This window comes from Somniosus microcephalus, chromosome 7 (assembly GCF_052327205.1).
Source record: "Somniosus microcephalus isolate GS21.2 chromosome 7, FLI_Smic_1.0, whole genome shotgun sequence".
NCBI classification, from domain to species: Eukaryota; Metazoa; Chordata; class Chondrichthyes; order Squaliformes; family Somniosidae; genus Somniosus; species Somniosus microcephalus.
In genome coordinates this window covers 148,173,060-148,192,478 of record NC_140993.1, presented here as the reverse complement: position 1 = coordinate 148,192,478, position 19,419 = coordinate 148,173,060, and the positions used below count along the sequence as shown (strand labels likewise).

Below are 19,419 nucleotides of genomic sequence, written 5' to 3'. Positions count from 1 at the left end.
GTGTACATGGAAAAAGTGAACAAGAAGTATATATTATTTTAAAAATCATGTCTGTGTGTACATCTTAACTTTTTCCGTCATAAATTCGTATGTTTACATTTATAATGGAAATTGCCTCAGCATACTTGTAAGTAGAGGTGCTACAACGCCACCACTGCCAAGAGGGTGTAATTAGAGAGTGATAAGTCTACACGGGCAATTTCCATTTTACATGTGGGCAGAGGAGTTTAAAATGGAAATATAAAAATAAGGACAGAATGTATTACTATACAATGGGCACAGAATTATATCTGCACATACTGGTTCAATTCTCCGCTTCCCTCTAACCCTGCTTTACCTGAAGTTTACACTTGGTCTTGACTCCCCTTGTGTGATACTACGGGAAATCAACTAGTAATACATTAAAAGCCTTGGGACTCTGCCAGTTTTATGTTGTAACGCTTGAATTCCTGCTAATGTAAATGCCTGCTTATATAAGCAATACCATTAAACATACTTTCCAGTCCTCCAAATGGTCTGCCCGCCATTGTGTTGTTTCAACTGATCTCCCCTCCCCCCCCGCCCATATCGGGTAAGTTTTTATTTCCTTTATCCATCTTAATATTTTAAATTTAACATTTTAAATCTAGGCACAGTTCTTTTACCTTCTGCCTCCACCCTGTTCTGGCTCCCCATGTGCACTCACTCTCTGATGACTGGACTGCTTATTTTTGCCAGTTTCCTGGCACTGGGAAACCGCCACTTGACTTCTGAAAATGCTCATACTTCTTTGACCTCCAGCTGACCACTCCTTCCATCATGGGCCTTGGCCACTTGACCTCCAGCTGCCACCCACACCCGGCCCCACTTCTCCTAGAATCATAGAATGATCCAGCATAGAAGGCGACCATTCAGCCCATCGTGCCTGTGCCCCTGGCTTTGTTGCAATGTCCCACAATGATCACATGCCACACTCTTTGGCTTTATTAGCTTCACCAGTTTCCTAATGCCTGAGTGGGGTAGGGTAGGCTTGATCTGCAAAAAGCATTCAAGTAACAGTAGTGGGGAGCACAGGGCAAGACTGCAAACATATTTGGGGTCCTAGTCACTTTTCTCCTTCTGGCCCTGCATTTCCCAAACCAGGGAGAACCAAGGATAATTTAGTACTGCTATCACAGCATTGGTTCAGAGCAGCTAACTCAGCTCAGACTGAAGATTGACTGAAATTTTCTGGTCTGGAAAACTCAGCTACTCACTGGATAAATTTGCTGAGCCATCAGTTAACATCATTTGGAGAAACTTGAAAGTATAAATTGATTCAAAGACATATTTCAATTTATATTTCTGAGTATATGTCTGTCATTACACTGTAATGTGTTTTAAGATCATTTGTTTCACTGTGGTGGTGACTATTGAATGAGATTTTTATTTTATGTAGTTTTTTTATTTAAAAAAAAATTGGCTTACAAGATTGAAATGGATGAGAAAGGCTATTCAGCCCATATTAATTTATCCATCCGGAAAGACCATACATTACCTGCATCACATTATTCAGTGTTTTTCTTAAATGATTCCAGGGTTTTTACCTCCATGAGTCTAGTTGGAAGCTCATTCGATGTGTAGAATAGTCTTATGGAAAATTTCTTGACATCAGTTGTAAATTTGCCGTTTACTAGTTTGAACGTGTTTTACCTTGCTCGGCGCTCAGTCTGCAGTAATTTTGCACATCTACCTTTTCTATACTGTTTTACTATCTTGTATATATCTATAAGGTCACCTCTCCGTTGCCTCCTTTTAAAGCTGAAAAGCCAAGATTTTTCCAGTCTTTCCTGGTACCTTAGTGCTGTGGTGCTAGAGGCTAACCTTGCAGACTGCTAAAACAACCCACTACTCGAGGATCATCCTGGAGAGTATAAATCATTCCTGGCTTCTTTTCTCACTAACGACCATCTCTTTAAACCACTTTTTCCTGACCCCTCCACCTTTGCTTCCAATAACATGTTCGAGGAGCTCATGAACTTCTTCGTCACTAAGATGGAAATCATCTATTCAGCTGCCTTTGCTGCATTCACCCAAACTGCTGATACCCAATTTCCCTTTCTAGTCCCCATACTAGCTGACATCCATGTTCCTCACCTCTGAAATCTGTGCTCATCTTTTATGTACATGCTGCCCCTTGGCGATATCATGCACAGACATAGCATCAACTTCCACATAATACTAACAATACATAGTTCTATCTCTGCACCACCTCTCTCGACCCCTCCACTCTGTGTTATCAGACTGCTTGTTCGACATCCAGCCTTAGATGAGCGACAATTTCCTCCAGTTAAACATTGTAAAGACCAAAGCCATTGTCTTCGGCTCCCACCACAAATGATGTATCTCACCACTGATTCCATTTCCCTGTTCTGCCTACTGTCTTGGGCTGAACTAACCATGTTGTCGTATTGCAGCCCAAGCTGAGCATCCTTTCCATCACAAAGGCTGCCGACTTCCACCTTTGCAACATTGCCTGCCTTCGCTCCTACCTCAGCTCATTTGCTGTTGAGACCCTTGCCTTATTACCTCCAGCCAACTATTCCACTGCCTTTATGGCTGGCCTCTCATTGTCCACCCTCTAACCTTAAGCTGTTGTTATCCTATCTTGCACCAATCCCACTCACCTAACTGACTATGTTGGCTCCCAGCCCTAGCACATCAAATTTAAAAGGCTCATCCTAGTGTTTAAATCTCTCTTTGTAACTTTGTCCAGCCCTATAATCCCCCTCCACCTGAATTTTCTGATCCTCTGACCCTGGCCTCGTGTTCATTATTCCTCTCTGCCCCCCACCCCACCCCTCCTTGCCTCAACTTTGGCAGCTGTGCCTTCTGCTGATTAGGCCCCACACTCTTGGTTCCTTCCCTAAACCCCCTCTCCCCACTCCCCCCCCCCCCCAACCTCTCCAGTGCCCTTTTCTCCTTTATGACCATCCTTAAAACCCACCTTGCTAATATCTCCTTTCATTACATCTCTGTGATGCACCTTGGGATGTACTTCTATGATCAGGGTGCAAATTGTTGTTGGCTTTTCTCTGAACTGCCTCCAGGGCTTACTGTGCCTCGATGACCAGACTCTACATAATATTCAGTGTGGTGTGACCAGAGCATGACACAGTTTGAGCAGAACTTCATACTCCGACTTGTATTCTGCCAATTTGACTATATAGTTAAGCATTCTATTTTCTTTGTTTGCTGCTAAGACACCTAGATCTCTTTCAACTTTACACGTTGTTATTTTAACACCACTCGAGGAGTGTTTATGCTGTTCATTTTTTTTCTTCCTGTGTACAAAACTTCGCGCTTGACTATTAAATTTCATCTGCCATTGTTTCTGCCCACTTAGTTCTGGAGCAGCCACCTTGGATTCAATTTGTATTGGTTTTCTGAATACAAGTTGTTGATCTCAATTAGAAACAACAGGAGTCCCAACACCAGGTGCTCGGAGACCCGATTCAGTTCACCTCTCTCCTCTGACATAACTCCTTTTAAATGGTACCGCAGCTTTGTACATTTCAGACAATTTCTTAGCTTGAGCTTAGGTTTTTGCCCTTTGTGCAGAACTTTGACTAATGCTTTAGTTGTCTAGTTGCACCAGATTGTGCTGCTTTCCACAGTCCACTTGGGATGTCACTTCTTTAAAATAGTCATTTTAGTTGTGTGTTCTGTGCCTTCTTGAACTAATCTCAGATCTCATGCATTATAATTTGCATAATTCACTGTCCTAAAATTCATTTAATAATCTGCTGAATGCACTATAATTTTAAAATTTATATCCCCCCATTTCTATCTCTCCTGTGTAGTGTAATAAGATTTCAAACTACTAATTTTTAATCTGTCTGAGACAGCAGGCAACAGATAAATTACTGAGCACAGTTTAGTGTGCATGGCTATTTTTTGTATTTCTTTCAAAAATGTCCTATGACTGACGCACTTTTAGATATGAAGAAAGTGATGCAGGCTGGTATCATTATATACTTGTGTTAAACCAAACATAAATCATTCAAACTTACACAGTTCAGTAGGGACCTGATCGGTGGAAGCCATTTGTTTCATCGTTTCTTTTTGTCTTATAATACTCCTGTGAAGCACCGTGGGACGTTTTACTACGTTAAAGGCACTATATAAATATAAGTTGTTGTTGTTGAGATCATGGTTTACTTTGTCACCAAGATTGAGGACAGCCTCTGTTGTGTTGGATAATCCTTATCCTTTTAATAACAGATTTGTAGGCGCTAGAGACAGTAATATGTCTGACAATTAACCACATTTATTATTGTTTCAAAACATTCATCTTAAGACTACCTACAAAGCAGTGCATGCCAGTCCTATGTCTGGGACTCGCGTGTAAAGAACTCCTCGGGAATTGCAAGCGATTGCCTGTCCAGGCCTTGAAGGTAGCTAAAGTTCTAAAGAGTTTGATTTGTATTCTTCTTTTGTGCCATTTTAAAAACAAGCATTCTTCGCTAGCACATTGTCTAAATTTTGCTGAGTTTTAATGTTATCTTCCTGTTCCAGTGTTATCTCTGTATTCCAATGTTATCATCTTGTTCTCATGTACCAATCCATACCTCCTTGCTTTACACCAGTCTTGCACTTTATCATCATTCCAACCCACCATTTGATTTTCCGTAATGTAATTTGGGATCTGATTATTCTCAATGTTATTTGATCCTTTTTGGTCTGATATTAAGTTTAAAAAAAAACACATAATGGCTTTAGACACTTTCTGATCACGGTATGCCTGATTTGTTTGATCAGTCATTTTGTTAACCTTGTCACATACCTTTTCCATGCTTTCTATCAGTTCTTTTATGAATACTACTGCATTCTGTTGTTTCTTAATTATGTTTTCTGATGTGCATTTAAAGAATATACGAAGCAGGAGTAGGTCATTCGGCCCTTTGAACCTGCTCCGCCATTCAATATGATCTTCTACCTCAACTCCACCTTCCTGCACTATCCCCATATCCCACGGTTCTCTTAGTATCCAAAAATCTATCAGTGTCTGTCTTGAATATACTCAACAACTGAGCATCCACAGCCCTCTGTGGTAGAGAATTCCAAAGATACACAACCCTTTGAGTGAAGAAATTTTTCCTCATCTCAGTCCTAAGTAATGATCATAATTCAGTTAGATTTAGCGTAGTTATAGAAAAGGACAAAGATGGACCTGGAGTAAAAGTTACATAGGATTGTATAGGATATACGGCACAGAAACAGGCGATTCGGCCCAACCAGTCTATGCCAGTGTTTATGCTCCACTCGAGCGTCTTCCCATCTTTTCTCATCTAACCCTATCCGCATAACCCTCTATTCCCTTCTCCCTCATATGCTTATCTAACCACCCCTTAAATGCACCTATACTATTCGCTTCAACCACTCCCTGTGGTAGCGAGTTCCACATTTTCACCACTTTCTGGGTAAAGAGGTTTCTTCTGAATTCCTAGTTTGATTTCTTGGTGACTATCTTATATTGATGGCCTCTAGTTTTGCTCTTCCCCACAAGTGGAAACACTCTGGCCTAGAAATTCATTGACGCCACTTTTGGGGTGCAAAAGTGGGGCGTCCGCTAAAGTTTGCGGCCGCCGCCAAATCTAGGCCACTTCTCCGATATTCATTAGCTTCGCCCTACTAGTTCGGGCGAGCGCTAAAACTGCTGCTGGACGCCTCTCTTTGGGCGCTAAGCCGGAGGTGGTGATCGATAGCGCCGAGGCCGGGCGCAGCGCAGGTGCGGCCATCTCGTGATTGACAGCAGACACCCTGGCGCCGGCCAGCTCTTAAGGGGGAAGGGTCGACTGTGTCTGCTGCCACGCCCTGGATAGTGGAGCCCTCCAGCTAGGCCTGAACACTGCTGCTGGACCCAAATAGCGCCTGAAGACATGGAGAAGGCCCGTGAACGTGTGCAGCGCTTCTCAGCGTGATCTGAGTGTGCTGCTTGCTGCTGTGGAGAAGAGGCGCCATGTTTTGTACCCGGACAATGGCAAGAAGGCGACGGTCCGCGTCTACAGGAGAGCCTGGAGGCATGTCGCCAGCAAGCTGTCAGCCAACAGCGACGTCCCCAGGACCGGTGCCCAATGCCGCAAAAAGTTAAATGACCTCACACGCATTGTCAGGGTGAGTACCCTTTCCAATGACCTCCTCATCCTTGCATGTGCACCTCACATTATGGGCAAAGGGACCTGAAAGCTCTAATGGCCAGCCTTCATCCAGCAGCTATGGGACAGGCATGAGCATCAATTGCACATTCTGCACTTAACACACTGGCCAAGCTATTCCACCATGGGAGGCAGTGCACACCAGATCATGGCGACACACTGGCCAGGCTATTCCACCATGGGAGGCAGTGCACACAAGATCACGGCGACACACTGTACTTAGAGGCCGTCCTTTCTCTTGCAGGCCAAGCTGGCGAATAATCGCAAGAGCCGGACTGCGACCGGGGGAGGCCGACCCCATCTCCAGCCACTCACCGACCTGCAACATCGCGTGGAGCGCCTCATGGGTGGCCGGGTGATTGGGCCCGTTGCATGTGGAGATGCCGACCCTGTTCTGGGCAGCAATGGTAAGGACATCACCTTTTGCACCTCTCTCGTCCTACTTGCGCATCAGATCTACATCCTTTGCCACTGTCCGACTAATGCGCTGAATGCCACCACTCATGCATCCCGCACTGACGCCCTCTCCTCACTCTAAAGCTACTCTTGTGCCTTCCTGCTTTCAGATGGTCAAGAGGAGGTCCCTCAACTTGCCAGTGACAGACCCTCCGAGGAGGAGCAGGAGGAGGAGCAAGAGGAAGGCGGCCCATCAGGGGAACCCTCAGTCGTGGCCACCCAGGCCAATGTAGGGGACACGTCTTCCCTGGAGGGCAGCGTGGCGGAAGTGTCGAAGGGGAGGGAAGCTCCTGGGACCTGCGTGCTGCAGAAAGGCGGGAGGGGGGTGGAAGCTCGGCGGCCTTCTCCCCAGAGGGGGGATGCGTCGGAGGGGAGTCCAATTGCTGGGCCCAGCGGCCTCCAGCAACGCAGGAAGGGTCGGCCAGCTCGGCGGCCTTCTCCCCAGAGGGAGAGTCCGGCCTCCAGTCAGGAGATGCTCTTCGCCGAGGAGATGGAACGCCTCGAAGACTTGTCCGCGGACTCGGAGCGCCGGCACACGGAGCTCATGGCGGCAGTGGCACGGTTGCCTGAGTCCATCGATTCCCTCTCTCGGAGTGTGGCCGAGTTCGGGCCCTTAGAGGCCACCAGTCGGGCGGAATACCGGGCAGATCTGTCAGCGACTGGCCAGGTGATCAGTGGTGCCGTCCAGTCACTGGCTGCTCTGCTGCGGTCAGTGAACAGGTCAACACGGGCACTCACTGCTGCCACACTCGCTGTGTCAGCCAGGCATCGCCAGGGCACCCGGCGCGCTGCAGCAGCACAGCGGTCTGTCCCTCGGCAGATTGGTGCGCATGCTGCAGCGCTGGCCCGGGCGAGTGCCAGTGTCTCAGGCGACCAGCGAGCGCCTGCCATCCGCCAGCTTGCCGCCATTCCTCCAGCCGCCACTGCCACTCCCCCAGTGGAGCTGCCAGGAGCTGCTGCAGCGACTGATGCTGGCCAGCCACAGCTGCAGCAATCAACAGCCGGCCGCTCGACGGCCAGACCTCGACTAGGCCGACCCCCAAGGGCATCTGCCGTCACGACATGTGCCCCTCAGGAGCCTGCCCCCAGCCTTGCAGCAGCCAATGGCCTTACTTTGAGGCGGAGCAGCAGGGCGGGCAGGGGCCACCCAAAGATGGCCAAGGCATCGCCCTAGCGGGCCAAATAGTCGAATGTGTGGCCATTTGTGTTTGTTTCTTGAGGCCGAGAATTGGATGTTTGTATTTTGAAGGCCGATGATGTGATGTTTGTTTTTGACGAAGGCCGAGAATGACGGCCATTTTAGTTGCCCTATTTTGTTAATCCTCTCCAGGTTGTGGGAGCGAGTAATGTGTTTGAGTGTTTTTTGGGGGTTTCGTCTGTTTTTGGTTTTCATGTGGGAAGGGCCCAGAGTTTGTAAAATAAAGCATTTTATTTATTCACATTGTCCATGTTTGATCTTTGAAGTGTTTGTTGCCTTAACCGGCTGAGGGCTTGCGGAGCGGCTGCAATCATGTTCTATCATTGGCACAAGCCATTCCCTGACAGGGGGCCTAGAAGTGACGTTCAATAAGCCGCCGACGGGCGGCCCTTGGACCTTGTGCGTCCCTCCTGGGCTGGTACTCCTCGTCCTCGTCATCCTCATGCTCCTCCTGCTCCTCCTCCTGAGGTGGTGGTCCAACGTGAGGTGGCAGTGCCTGAGTCCTGCGGATAGCCAGGTTGTGCAGCATGCAGCAAACGACGACGAATTGGGAGACTCGATCCTGCGAATACTGGAGGGCTCCCCCGGAGCGATCGAGACAGTGGAACTGTTGCTTGAGCACGCCGATTGTTTGTTCTGTGAGGTTCCTCGTCGCTTGATGGCTCTCGTTGTATGCCTCTTCAGCAGGGGTCGTGGGCGCGCGGAGCGGGGTCATGAGCCAGGTACACAAAGGATAGCCTTTGTCCCCGATAAGCCATCCTCTTGGGGGAGGCTGTGCCTGGAACATGTCAGCCACAGTTGTCTGTCGCAGGATAAAGGCATCGTGGCTGCTGCCTGGAAAGCGGGCATTGACAGCTAGGATGCGCTGCCTGTGGTCACACACCAGCTGTACATTGAGGGAATGGTAGCCCTTCCGGTTGCGGTACTCCTCGGCATGCTCAAGAGGTGCCCGCAAAGCCACATGCGTGCAGTCAATGGCGCCCTGCACCATGGGGAAGCCCGCTATTCTTGCAAACCCCACTGCACGCTGCTGCTGCTTGTCCAGGGTCATGGGGAAGGAGATGAATTGATGTCTCCTTCTGAAAAGGGCTTCGGTCACCTGGCGGATGCAGCAATGCACGGCGAACTGGGAGATGTTAGCGATGTCCCCAGTAGCGGATTGGAAGGAGCCGGAGGCATAGAAGTTGAGAGCCACCGTCACCTTCACTGCCACCGACAGAGACGTCCTGCGCATCAGCTGTGGCTGCAGATCTCTCTGAAGCAGCCGGCAGATGTCTGCAACCACCTCCCTTTGGAATCACAGCCTCCTAACACACATCGCGGCAGACATGGTCAGATAGGAGGTCTGCTGGCGGTATACCCTGCGTGGGCAAGGCCTCAGTTGGCGACGCCTGTTGCCCCCTCTGCGTCTAGCCAGGGCTGCCACTCTCTCACGGCGTCTGTAAGCCCTTCTGGCATAAGGCTGAAATTCAGCGTTGCCACCCAATGCAGCCCCCATTATATGCTGGCAAACACTGAGCTCTGAATGAAGGCAAAGATAATTGGTAAGCTCTGGCCTGAGCCAAAAATACCTGTCCAAGTGTTGGTCCAAACCAGTAAACTCTCCTCCTTGGTCTCTGTCCAAAAAACCGTTGCACAAGAGTGAATGCTGCAAAATGGCTGGCCTTTATACTGCTGGGTAAGTGCCCTTTAATTAGCGCTCCCCGCGGCCCGGCTGGCCTGTGTACCGTTCCACTTCACAGTCGCTCGGGCCGCCTGGCGCACAATGGGCCGGCGCGAGTGAAGTTCCAGTTTGGGGCGCACAAAGGGCGTTGCACTATTAAATGACGTCATGATCTGCGCGCGCATCAGGGCGCGCGCTAAGACTTTGCGCCGGCGCTAAATGTGTCCTGAAGTTGGGGAGAGGCGCAGATCGTGCTGCGCCCGGGCGATAAGCGCCTAGCGCTCGAGATCTACTCCTCCTAAGGCACTAACGGCTGGCGCGCCCAACTGAATTTCTAGGCCTGTGTCTGTATCTACTCTATCAAAACCTTACATGATTTTAAAGACCTCTATTAGGTCAACCCTCAGCCTTCTCTTTTTTTTCAAAAGAAAAGAGACCCAGCCTGTTCATCCTTTCCTGATAGGTGTACCCTCGCATTTCTGGTGTCATCCTTGTAAATCTTCTCTGCACCCTCTCCAGTGCCCCTCTATCCTTTTTATAATATGGCGGCCAGAATTGCACACACTACTCCAAGTGTGGTCTAACCAAGGTTCGATACAGGTTTAGCATGACTTCATGACTTTTCAATTCTATCCCTCTAGAAATAAACCCTAGTGCTTGTTTTTTTTTTATGGCCTTGTTAACCTGTGTTGATACTTTTAGTGCTTTGTGTATCTGTACTCCAAGATCCCTTTGCTCCTCTACCCCATTTAGAATCTTATTTTCCAAGTAATATGTGACCTCCCTATTTTTCTTACCAAAATGTAATACCTCACATTTATTTGTGTTTAATTATATGTCCATTCTGCAAGTTTATTAATGTCTTCCTGTAATTTACATAGAAGATTGGAGCAGGAGTAGGCCATTTGGCCCCTCAAGCCTGTTCCACCATTTAATGAGATCATGGCTGATCATCCAAATTCAGTACCCTATCCTTGCTGTCTCCCCTTATCCCTAGATCCCTTTAGCCTTAAGAAATATATCTAACTCCTTCCTAAATATATTTAATGAATTTGCCTCAACTGTCTTCTATGGTAGAGAATTCCACAGGTTGACCACTCTCTGGGTGAAGAAATTCCTCCTCATTTCTGTCCTAAATGGCTTACCCCTTATCATTAGACTGTGACCCCTGGTTCTGGACTCCCCCGCCATCGGGAACATCCTTCCTGCATCTAGTCTGTCGAGTCCTGTCAGAATTTTATAAGTTTCAATGAGATCCCCTCTCATTCTTCTAAACTCCAGCGAGAATAAGCCCAATCGACTCAATCTCTCCTCATAACGTCATTCCGCCATCCCAAGTATCAGCCTGGGGAATCTTCGCTGAACTCCTTCCATGGCAAGAACATCCTTCCTCAGATAAGGCGACCAAAACTGCACACAATACTCAAGATGTGGTCTCACCAAGGCCCTGTACAACTGCAGCAAGACATCCTTGTTCCTGTACTCAAACCCTCTCGCTACGAAGGCCAACATACCATTTGCCTTCTTAACCGCCTGCTGCACCTGCATGCTTACCTTCAGCGACTGGTGCACAAGGATACCCGGGTCTCGTTGCACTTCCCCTTCTCCCAATCTATTGCCATTCAGATAATTGCCTTCCTGTTTTTGCCACCAAAGTGGATAACCTCACATTTATCCACGTTATATTGCATCTGCCATGCTTCTGCCCAATCACCCAACCTGTCCAAATCATCCTGGAGTTTCTTGGCATCCTCCTCACAGCACACACGCCCACCCAGCTTTGTGTCGTCTGCAAACTTGGAGATATTACATCTAGTTCCCTTGTCTAGATCATTAATATATATTGTGAATAGCTGGGGTCCAAGGACCGATCCCTGCAGTACCCCATTAGTCACTGCCTGCCACTCGGAAAAAGACCATTACCATTTGTTGCAGTCCTCCTCAGTATTGACTATCTCTCTGCCTCCCAATTTGGTGTCATCCGCAAATTTAGAAATTGTGTTTTTTATTCCAAAGTCTAAATCGTTAATATAAATTGTGAACAACAGTTATCCCAGCACTGATCCTTTTGGAACACCACTTCCCACCTTCTGCCACTCTGAATAGCTACCCTTTATCCCATTCTCTGCTTTCTGTCTTGCAGCCAGCTAACTATCCATTCTGCTACTTGTCCTCTGACTCTGCATTCCCTGACCTTATTCATTAGTCTATTATGTGGTACCTTATTGAAGGCCTTTTGAAAATCTAGATAAATTACATCTACTGCTTTACCATTGTCTACTCTCTCTGTTACCTCTTCAAAAAATTCAATTAGATTAGTCAAGTAAGTCTTTCCCTTTTGAAATCCATGCTGACTATTTATTGTATTTTTTGTTCTTAAATGTTTTCTATTTTCTCCTTTAGTAGGGATTCTATTATTTTTCCTACCACCGATGTTAAGCTGACTGGCCTATAGTTTCCTGGATATGTTCTATCTCCCTTCTGAAATATAGGTATTGCGTTAGCTATCTGCCAGTCCTCTGGCACTACACCTTTTTCTAATGAATTACTAAATATGGGTAGTAATGCCTCTGCTATTTCTTCCCTAGATTCTTTTAAAATGCACGGATGTAATCCGTCTGGACCAGGGGTTTTGTCCTCTTTGATCTTCATTAGTTTATTTAGTATATCTCCTCGTTTTATTTTAAATGCAGTTAACTCATTACTAATCTCATCATCCGATGTCACCTGTACCTGTTCTATCTCCCTGGTAAATACTGAAGCAAAGTAATCATTTACTATCTCTGCCATCTCTATTGCTGCCTGTGGTATTATCCTCTCCATCCCTTAGTGGCCCTATTCCCATCCCGACCTTCCTTTTTTTATTTGCCTGTAAAATATTTTACTATTTTGCTTTATGTTCCTTGATCATTTAATTTCATAGTTCCTCTTTGCCTTCCTAATTTTTTTTGACTTCTCTCCTAATCCCTTCATGCTCTCCCCTGCTGCTCATGTACTTACAATGTATGCCTCTTTCCTTACACTCAAATTTTCCCTTATGGCTTTATTCATACACACGGTGTCTCATTAGTGTTTAGCTTATTCTTGTTTATTAGCGGAATATATTTTTCCTGGACTCTATTGAACACCGTTTTAAATGTTTCCCATTGCTGTTCTACATCATTGTTTGCCAATATTGTTGTCCATTTTATTTTCCCAAGTACTATTCTCAGCCCCTCAAAATCAGCTTTTCTCCAATCTATTACCCTGGTCTTTGTCATACCTATGTCCTTCTCAGTTATTACCTTAAAGCGTATTATATTATGGTCACTATTGCCTAGATATTCCCCTACTTTTACTTCTCTTATCTGCTCTGGTTCATTCCCCATTACTAGATCCAATAGTGAATCCTCCCTTGTTGGGCTTTTTTGCATACTGGGTTAGAAAGGAGTCCTGTGCACTTTTTAGGAACTCCATTTCCTTATCCCCTTTACCTACATCTTCTGTCCAATTAACATCTGATAGTTGAAATCCCCCATGATTATTATTATATGGTTTATACTCATTTCCCTAATTTGTTTGCATATTTCTTCCTCCACCTCCCTTCCCCTATTAGGTGGTTTGTAAACTACCCCTATTAGTGTGAATAATCCTTTATTATCTTTTATCCCTATCCACATGGATTCTGTTTCTGTCTTGCTGATAGCTGTGTCACTTTTTTCTACTGCCATTGTTATCCCTAATAAGTAAACATAGAAACATAGAAGATAGGAGCAGGAGTAGGCCATTCGGCCCCTTGAGCCTGTTCCACCATTTAATGAGATCATGGCTGATCATCCAAATTCAGTACCCTGTCCCTGCTTTCTCCCCATATCCCTTGACCCCTTTAGCCTTAAGAAATATATCTAACTCCTTCTTGAATATATTTAATGAATTGGCCTCAACTGCCTTGTGTGGTAGAGAATTGCACAGGTTCACCACTCTCTGGGTGAAGAAATTCCTCCTCATTTCTGTCCTAAATGGCTTACCCCTTATCGTTAGACTGTGACCCCTGGTTCTGGACTCCCCTGCCATCGGGAACATCCTTCCTGCATCTAGTCTGTCTAGTCCTGTTAGAATTTTATGTTTCAATGAGATCTCCTCTAATTCTTCTAAACTCTAGCGAATATAAGCTTAATCGACCCAATCTCTCCTCATACGTCATTCCTGCCATCCCAGGTATCAGTCTGGTTAATCTTCGCTGCACTCTCTCCATGGCAAGAACATCCTTCCTCAGATAAGGTGACCAAAACTGCACACAATACTCAAGGTGTGGTCTCACCAAGGCCCTGTACAACTGCAGCAAGACATCCTTGTTCCTGTACTCGCATCCTCTCGCTACGAAGGCCAACATACCATTTGCCTTCTTAACCGCCTGCTGCACCTGCATACTTACCTTCAGCGACTGGTGCACAAGGACACCCAGGTCTCGTTGCACTTCCCCTTCTCCCAATCTATTGCCGTTCAGATAATAATCTGTCTTCCTGTTTTTGCCACCAAAGTGGATAACCTCGCATTTATCCACATTATACTGCATTTGCCATGCATCTGCCCAATCACCCAACCTGTCCAAATCATACTGGAGTTTCTCTGCATCCTCCTCACAGCACACACGCCCACCCAGCTTTGTGTCATCTGCAAACTTGGAAATATTGCATCCAATTCCGTCGTCTAGATCCTTTTTTTATATATATTATAATATATATATTGTGAATAGCTGGGGCCCTAGCATCGATCCCTGCGGTACCCCACTAGTCACTGCCTGCCACTTGGAAAAAAATCCGTACAGCTACTCCACCACCTCTTTTCCCCCTTTCTATCTTTTCTAAATATGTTATACCCTGCAATGTTTAATTCCCAGTCCTGATTTTTCTGTAGCCATGTCTCAGTAATCCCTACTATGTCTGGTTCCACCCAGAGCATGATTGCCTCCAGTTCCCTTGTTTTATTACAGACACTGTGTGCATTGCTGTACAGACAGATTAACTCATTTTTAATAGCAGTTCCTCTCACTTTATTTTTACCATCTTTTTAAACTCCTGTTCTATAACTCTATTTATTCCCTGGCCATCAATGTCCTCCCTTACTTTACTCTTATGCTCTCCTTTCCTGTTTTGTTTATATTTAGGCTGGTTTAATTTCTTGTAGATTCCTCCCCCTGTCTTACTAGTTTAAAGCTTTTGTCACCTCCCTGTTTACCCTTTCTGCTAGGACATGAGTCGCATCCCGGTTCAGGTGGAGCCCGTCCCATCGGTGCAGTCCCTTTCTGTCCCAGTACTGGTGCCAGTGTCCCATGAAAAGGAATCCACCCTTCCCACACCAACCCTTTAACCATGTGTTAATTATCCTGATCTGATTGTTTCTATGCCAATTTGCATGTGGCTCTGCCAATAATCCAGAGATTATTACCCTCAAGGTCCTGCTTTTTAATTTAGCTCCTAACTCCTTATATTCCCTCAGCAGGACCTCCTCCCTGTTCTTACCCACATCGTTTGTTCCGACATGGACCACAACAGCTGGATTTACCCCTCCCTTTCCAAATTCCTCTCCAGCTGCCACGAGATATCCCTTGGGAACCACACCCTTTGGGATTCTTGCTCTTGGCTGCAGAGGATGCTATCTATCCCCCTAATGATAGAATCCCCTATCACTACCACATTTCTATTCTGCTCTCTCCTCCCCCGCCCCCCCCCCCCCCCCCCCCAGCCCCTCTGATTCTAAATGGCCGACCCCTTATTCTGAGACTGTGACCACTAGTTCTAGACTCGCCAGCCAGGGGAACATTCTCCCAGCTTGTGAAGCCCTTTTAATAATTTTATATGTTTCAGTGAGATCACCTCTCATTCTTATAAACTCTAGGGAATATAGGACTAGTCTACTCAATTTAATTCTTTATATTCCTTTAAGCAGCCTTTTCAATCGCTTTTGCATGATCCTCATCATGTTCCCACATCAATTTTGTCAGTTCTATTCCACGCAGCAGTACCTGCAGTGGCTCCTGTTCCTAACCATTGTCTAAAGCTTCTTACTCCTGTCACCTTCTGACACTATTGGAGGCCATGATGCATCTAAATCCTTCCCTGCATTTCTTCGAGTAAAGTCAACAACAAAAGGCAGGCGGGGGTCTAGTTAACATTCAAAAGTCGCGGCACGTTGATGCCATTGGCGCCGCAACTTATTTTTTTCACCATACTGCCCAGCAGCAGCAATACGGTGTGGTAAACCACTTTTATCGTTCACTATCGTTACACTATGGTTATCACTGTTTATATCGTTACACTATGGTTATCACTGTTTACACTGTTGTATCACTACACAAGGTCACCTCTTGTTACGCTGTTATACCTGGGCTGACCACAGCTGACTCCGCCCATGGCTCCGCCTGCTTGCCCAGGTATAAAGGTGGTCGACTGGCTGGTATTCCTCCTTGTTGGACCCGATCACCCACGAGGGTGGGCTCTGTTATTTAGCCAATAGTAACCTATAGTTACTATCTTAACTCATCGCTTTTCATTGAATGAATTGATAGGTATATCAATTTTATTGGCTAAATTTTGAAATGAGTGGATCGGAGCAGCCAAACGACCAGCCAAACGGCCAGCTACAACAGCCACAGCAGCCGGCCTGGCTGCGAGCCCTCCGACCGCCGTACCTGGATCTAAACCCACAGGCAGCGAACTCAGCCCTCGACTTCGAACACTGGCTGAGCTGTTTCGAATCCTACCTGGGAGAATCCGGCATGCCTCCGGGATCCAAACTAAGAGTTCTGACCGCCCAGGTGAGCCCTAAAGTATTTGCATTCATCCGGGACCTTGCTACATACGAGGACGTCCTCAACTTGCTGAAAGAGCAGTACCGGAGCCCGGTAAATTCTATGTATGCCAGATATTTCCTAAGATCCCGCTCGCAACAGCCAGGAGAGTCTGTAGATGAATGTTTACGGGCGCTACAAACACTCGGCAGGGACTGTGACTTTAAAGCTGTAACGGCTGCAGAAAATACTGAAGGGAATATCCGCGATGCCTTCGTGAAAGGCCTTCGGTCCAACTACTCATGGCAAAGACTGCTCGAATCAAAGGACCTCGACCTGAATACAACTGCAACCCTCGCTCGCTCTCTGGAAGTGGCCCATCGGGACCTCGAGGCGTACTCCAGGTACTGTGCTGCGCGACCCTGGGACTCGGGCCCGACCCCGGCCGCAATACCCCTCGCAACGCCGCCTCCGGGACCTACCTCAGCGTCGGCGTCCCAGAATCGATCGGGACCGCCACCCCCGGTACCGGCTGCGACATCGGAGCCCCGCGATCGGGCCGCCGGCTGCTTCTTCTGTGGCCAGGCGAAACACCCGAGGACGCGCTGCCCTGCAAGAAACGCGACTTGCTCCGTCTGCCACAAGAAAGGCCACTTCGCGAAGGCCTGCAGGGGGAGAGCCACAGACGCCAGCAGTGCCTCATGCGAGTTGTGGGGGCGGCCATCTTTCATCAAGGCCACAGATGCCAGTATCCCCTCATGTGAGTCGTGGGGGCGGCCATCTTCTCCGCCATTTTAGCCAACGTCGGCGCCGCCATTTTGTCCACCACACTCGACCGCCACCTTGTCTCCAGACCCGACCACCGCCTCACCCGCAGACTACAGCAGCTCGCTCAGCCATACACTAGCCTCCATCACACTGGACCAAGCTCGCCCGCATCACCTGTCCAAGTCCATGATGGACATCAAAGTAAACGGCCACGCCACGACCTGCCTGTTCGACAGCGGAAGCACGGAGAGTTTCATCCATCCAGACACGGTGAGCCACTACTCCCTCACTGTCCGGCCAACGCGCAACCGGATCTCGATGGCGTCGAGGTCCCATTCTACAGACATCAGCGGCTACTGTGTTGTGACCCTGTCGGTTAGGGGCACGGAGTATAAAAATTTTAAACTCCTCGTCCTGCCCCAGCTCTGCGCTGCCGTCCTACTAGGGCTGGACTTCCAATCCCACCTTCAAAGTGTCACTTTGGCATACGGTGGACCCCTCCCCCCACTCACAGTCGACAACCAGCAGCCTTTAAACCGCCCACCGCATACCACCTGCGGCCTATCCACCCTCAAGGTCCCGCCCCCCTCCCTGTTCGCTAACCTCACCCGCGACTGTAAACCCGTCGCCACCAAGAGCAGGCGGTACAGCGCCGGGGACAGAGCTTTTATTAGCTCGGAGGTGCAGCGTCTCCTGAAGGAGGGCATCATCGAGAGGAGCAACAGCCCCGGCGTGCCCAGGTCGTAGTCGTTAAGGCCGGCAATAAAAACCGCCTGGTCATCGACTACAGCCAAACCATAAACCGGTACACCCAGCTGGACGCATACCCCCTTCCCCGCATATCTGACATGGTCAATCAGATTGCACAGTACCGGGTATTCTCTACCATCGACCTTAAGTCGGCCTATCACCAACTCCCTATCCGCCCTGAGGACCGCCAGTATACCGCCTTCGAGGCGAATGGCCGCCTCTACCACTTCCTTAGGGTTCCCTTCGGCGTCACCAACGGGGTTTCGGTCTTCCAAAGGGAGATGGACCGGATGGTTGACCAGAATGGACTGCAGGCCACGTTCCCTTATCTAGATAACGTCACCATCTGCGGCCGCGACCAGCAGGACCACGATGTTAATCTGGAGAAATTCCTCCGTACGGCCCAACGGCTGAACCTCACTTACAATAAGGAGAAATGTGTGTTTAACACCTCGCGTCTTGCCATCCTCGGCTGCGTAGTAGAGAACGGAGTCATCGGCCCCGACCCCGAAAGAATGCGCCCCCTCATGGAGCTTCCCCTCCCCCACTGTCCAAAGGCGCTGAAGAGAACCCTGGGGCTCTTCGCCTACTATGCCCAATGGGTGCCGAATTATGCGGACAAAGCCAGACCCCTCATGAAGTCCACCTCCTTCCCCCTGACGGCAGAAGCATGCGCAGCCTTCTCCCTCATAAAGGGAGACATTGCTAAGGCCACAATGCACGCGGTGGATGAGTCTATCCCTTTCCAAGTGGAGAGCGATGCATCCGACTTCGCCCTAGCTGCAACCCTTAACCAGGCGGGGAGACCTGTGGCCTTCTTCTCAAGGACCCTCCAGGGCCCTGAGATCCGACACTCTTCGGTTGAGAAGGAGGCCCAGGCGATCGTGGAGGCAGTACGACGCTGGAGGCATTACCTGGCAGGCAAACAATTTACCCTCCTCACCGACCAGCGTTCGGTCGCTTTTATGTTTAATAACAAGCTGAGTGGCAAAATCAAGAACGACAAGATCTTGAGGTGGAGAATCGAGCTCTCCACCTATGATTATGATATCTTGTACCGGCCTGGTAAACTGAACGAACCCCCAGATGCTCTATCACGAAGTACATGCGCCAACGCGCAAATTGATAGACTGCAGACCCTCCACAACGACCTCTGCCACCCTGGGGTCACCAGACTTTACCACTTCATTAAGGCCCGCAACCTGCCCTACTCCATCGAGGAGGTCAGGACCATGACCAGGAACTGCCAAACCTGTGCCGAATGCAAACCGCATTTCTTTAGGCCGGACAGAGCAAGCCTGATCAAGGCCACCCGCCCCTTCGAGCGCTTGAGCATCGATTTTAAGGGGCCCCTCCCGTCCTCTGACCATAATGTGTACTTCCTCAACATCATTGATGAGTACTCCCGTTTCCCCTTTGCCTTCCCCTGCCCAGACATGACCAGTACCACGGTCATCAAATGCCTGAACGACCTCTTCGCCTTGTTCGGGTTCCCGAACTATATACATAGCGACCGGGGCTCATCCTTCATGAGCGAGGAACTTCGCCAGTTCCTACTAGCGAGAGGTATTGCTGCAAGCAGGACCACCAGCTACAACCCCCGAGGGAACGGCCAGGTGGAACGAGAGAACGCGACTGT

The 19,419-nt window shown here is 48.2% G+C and overlaps 1 protein-coding gene across 3 annotated transcripts in view; it reads left to right on the top strand.

Moving 5' to 3' along the window:
* The window catches only part of pde7a (phosphodiesterase 7A), a 358,425-nt gene that overhangs the window by 118,802 nt on the left and 220,204 nt on the right, over positions 1–19,419 (top strand). The window lies entirely within an intron of this gene.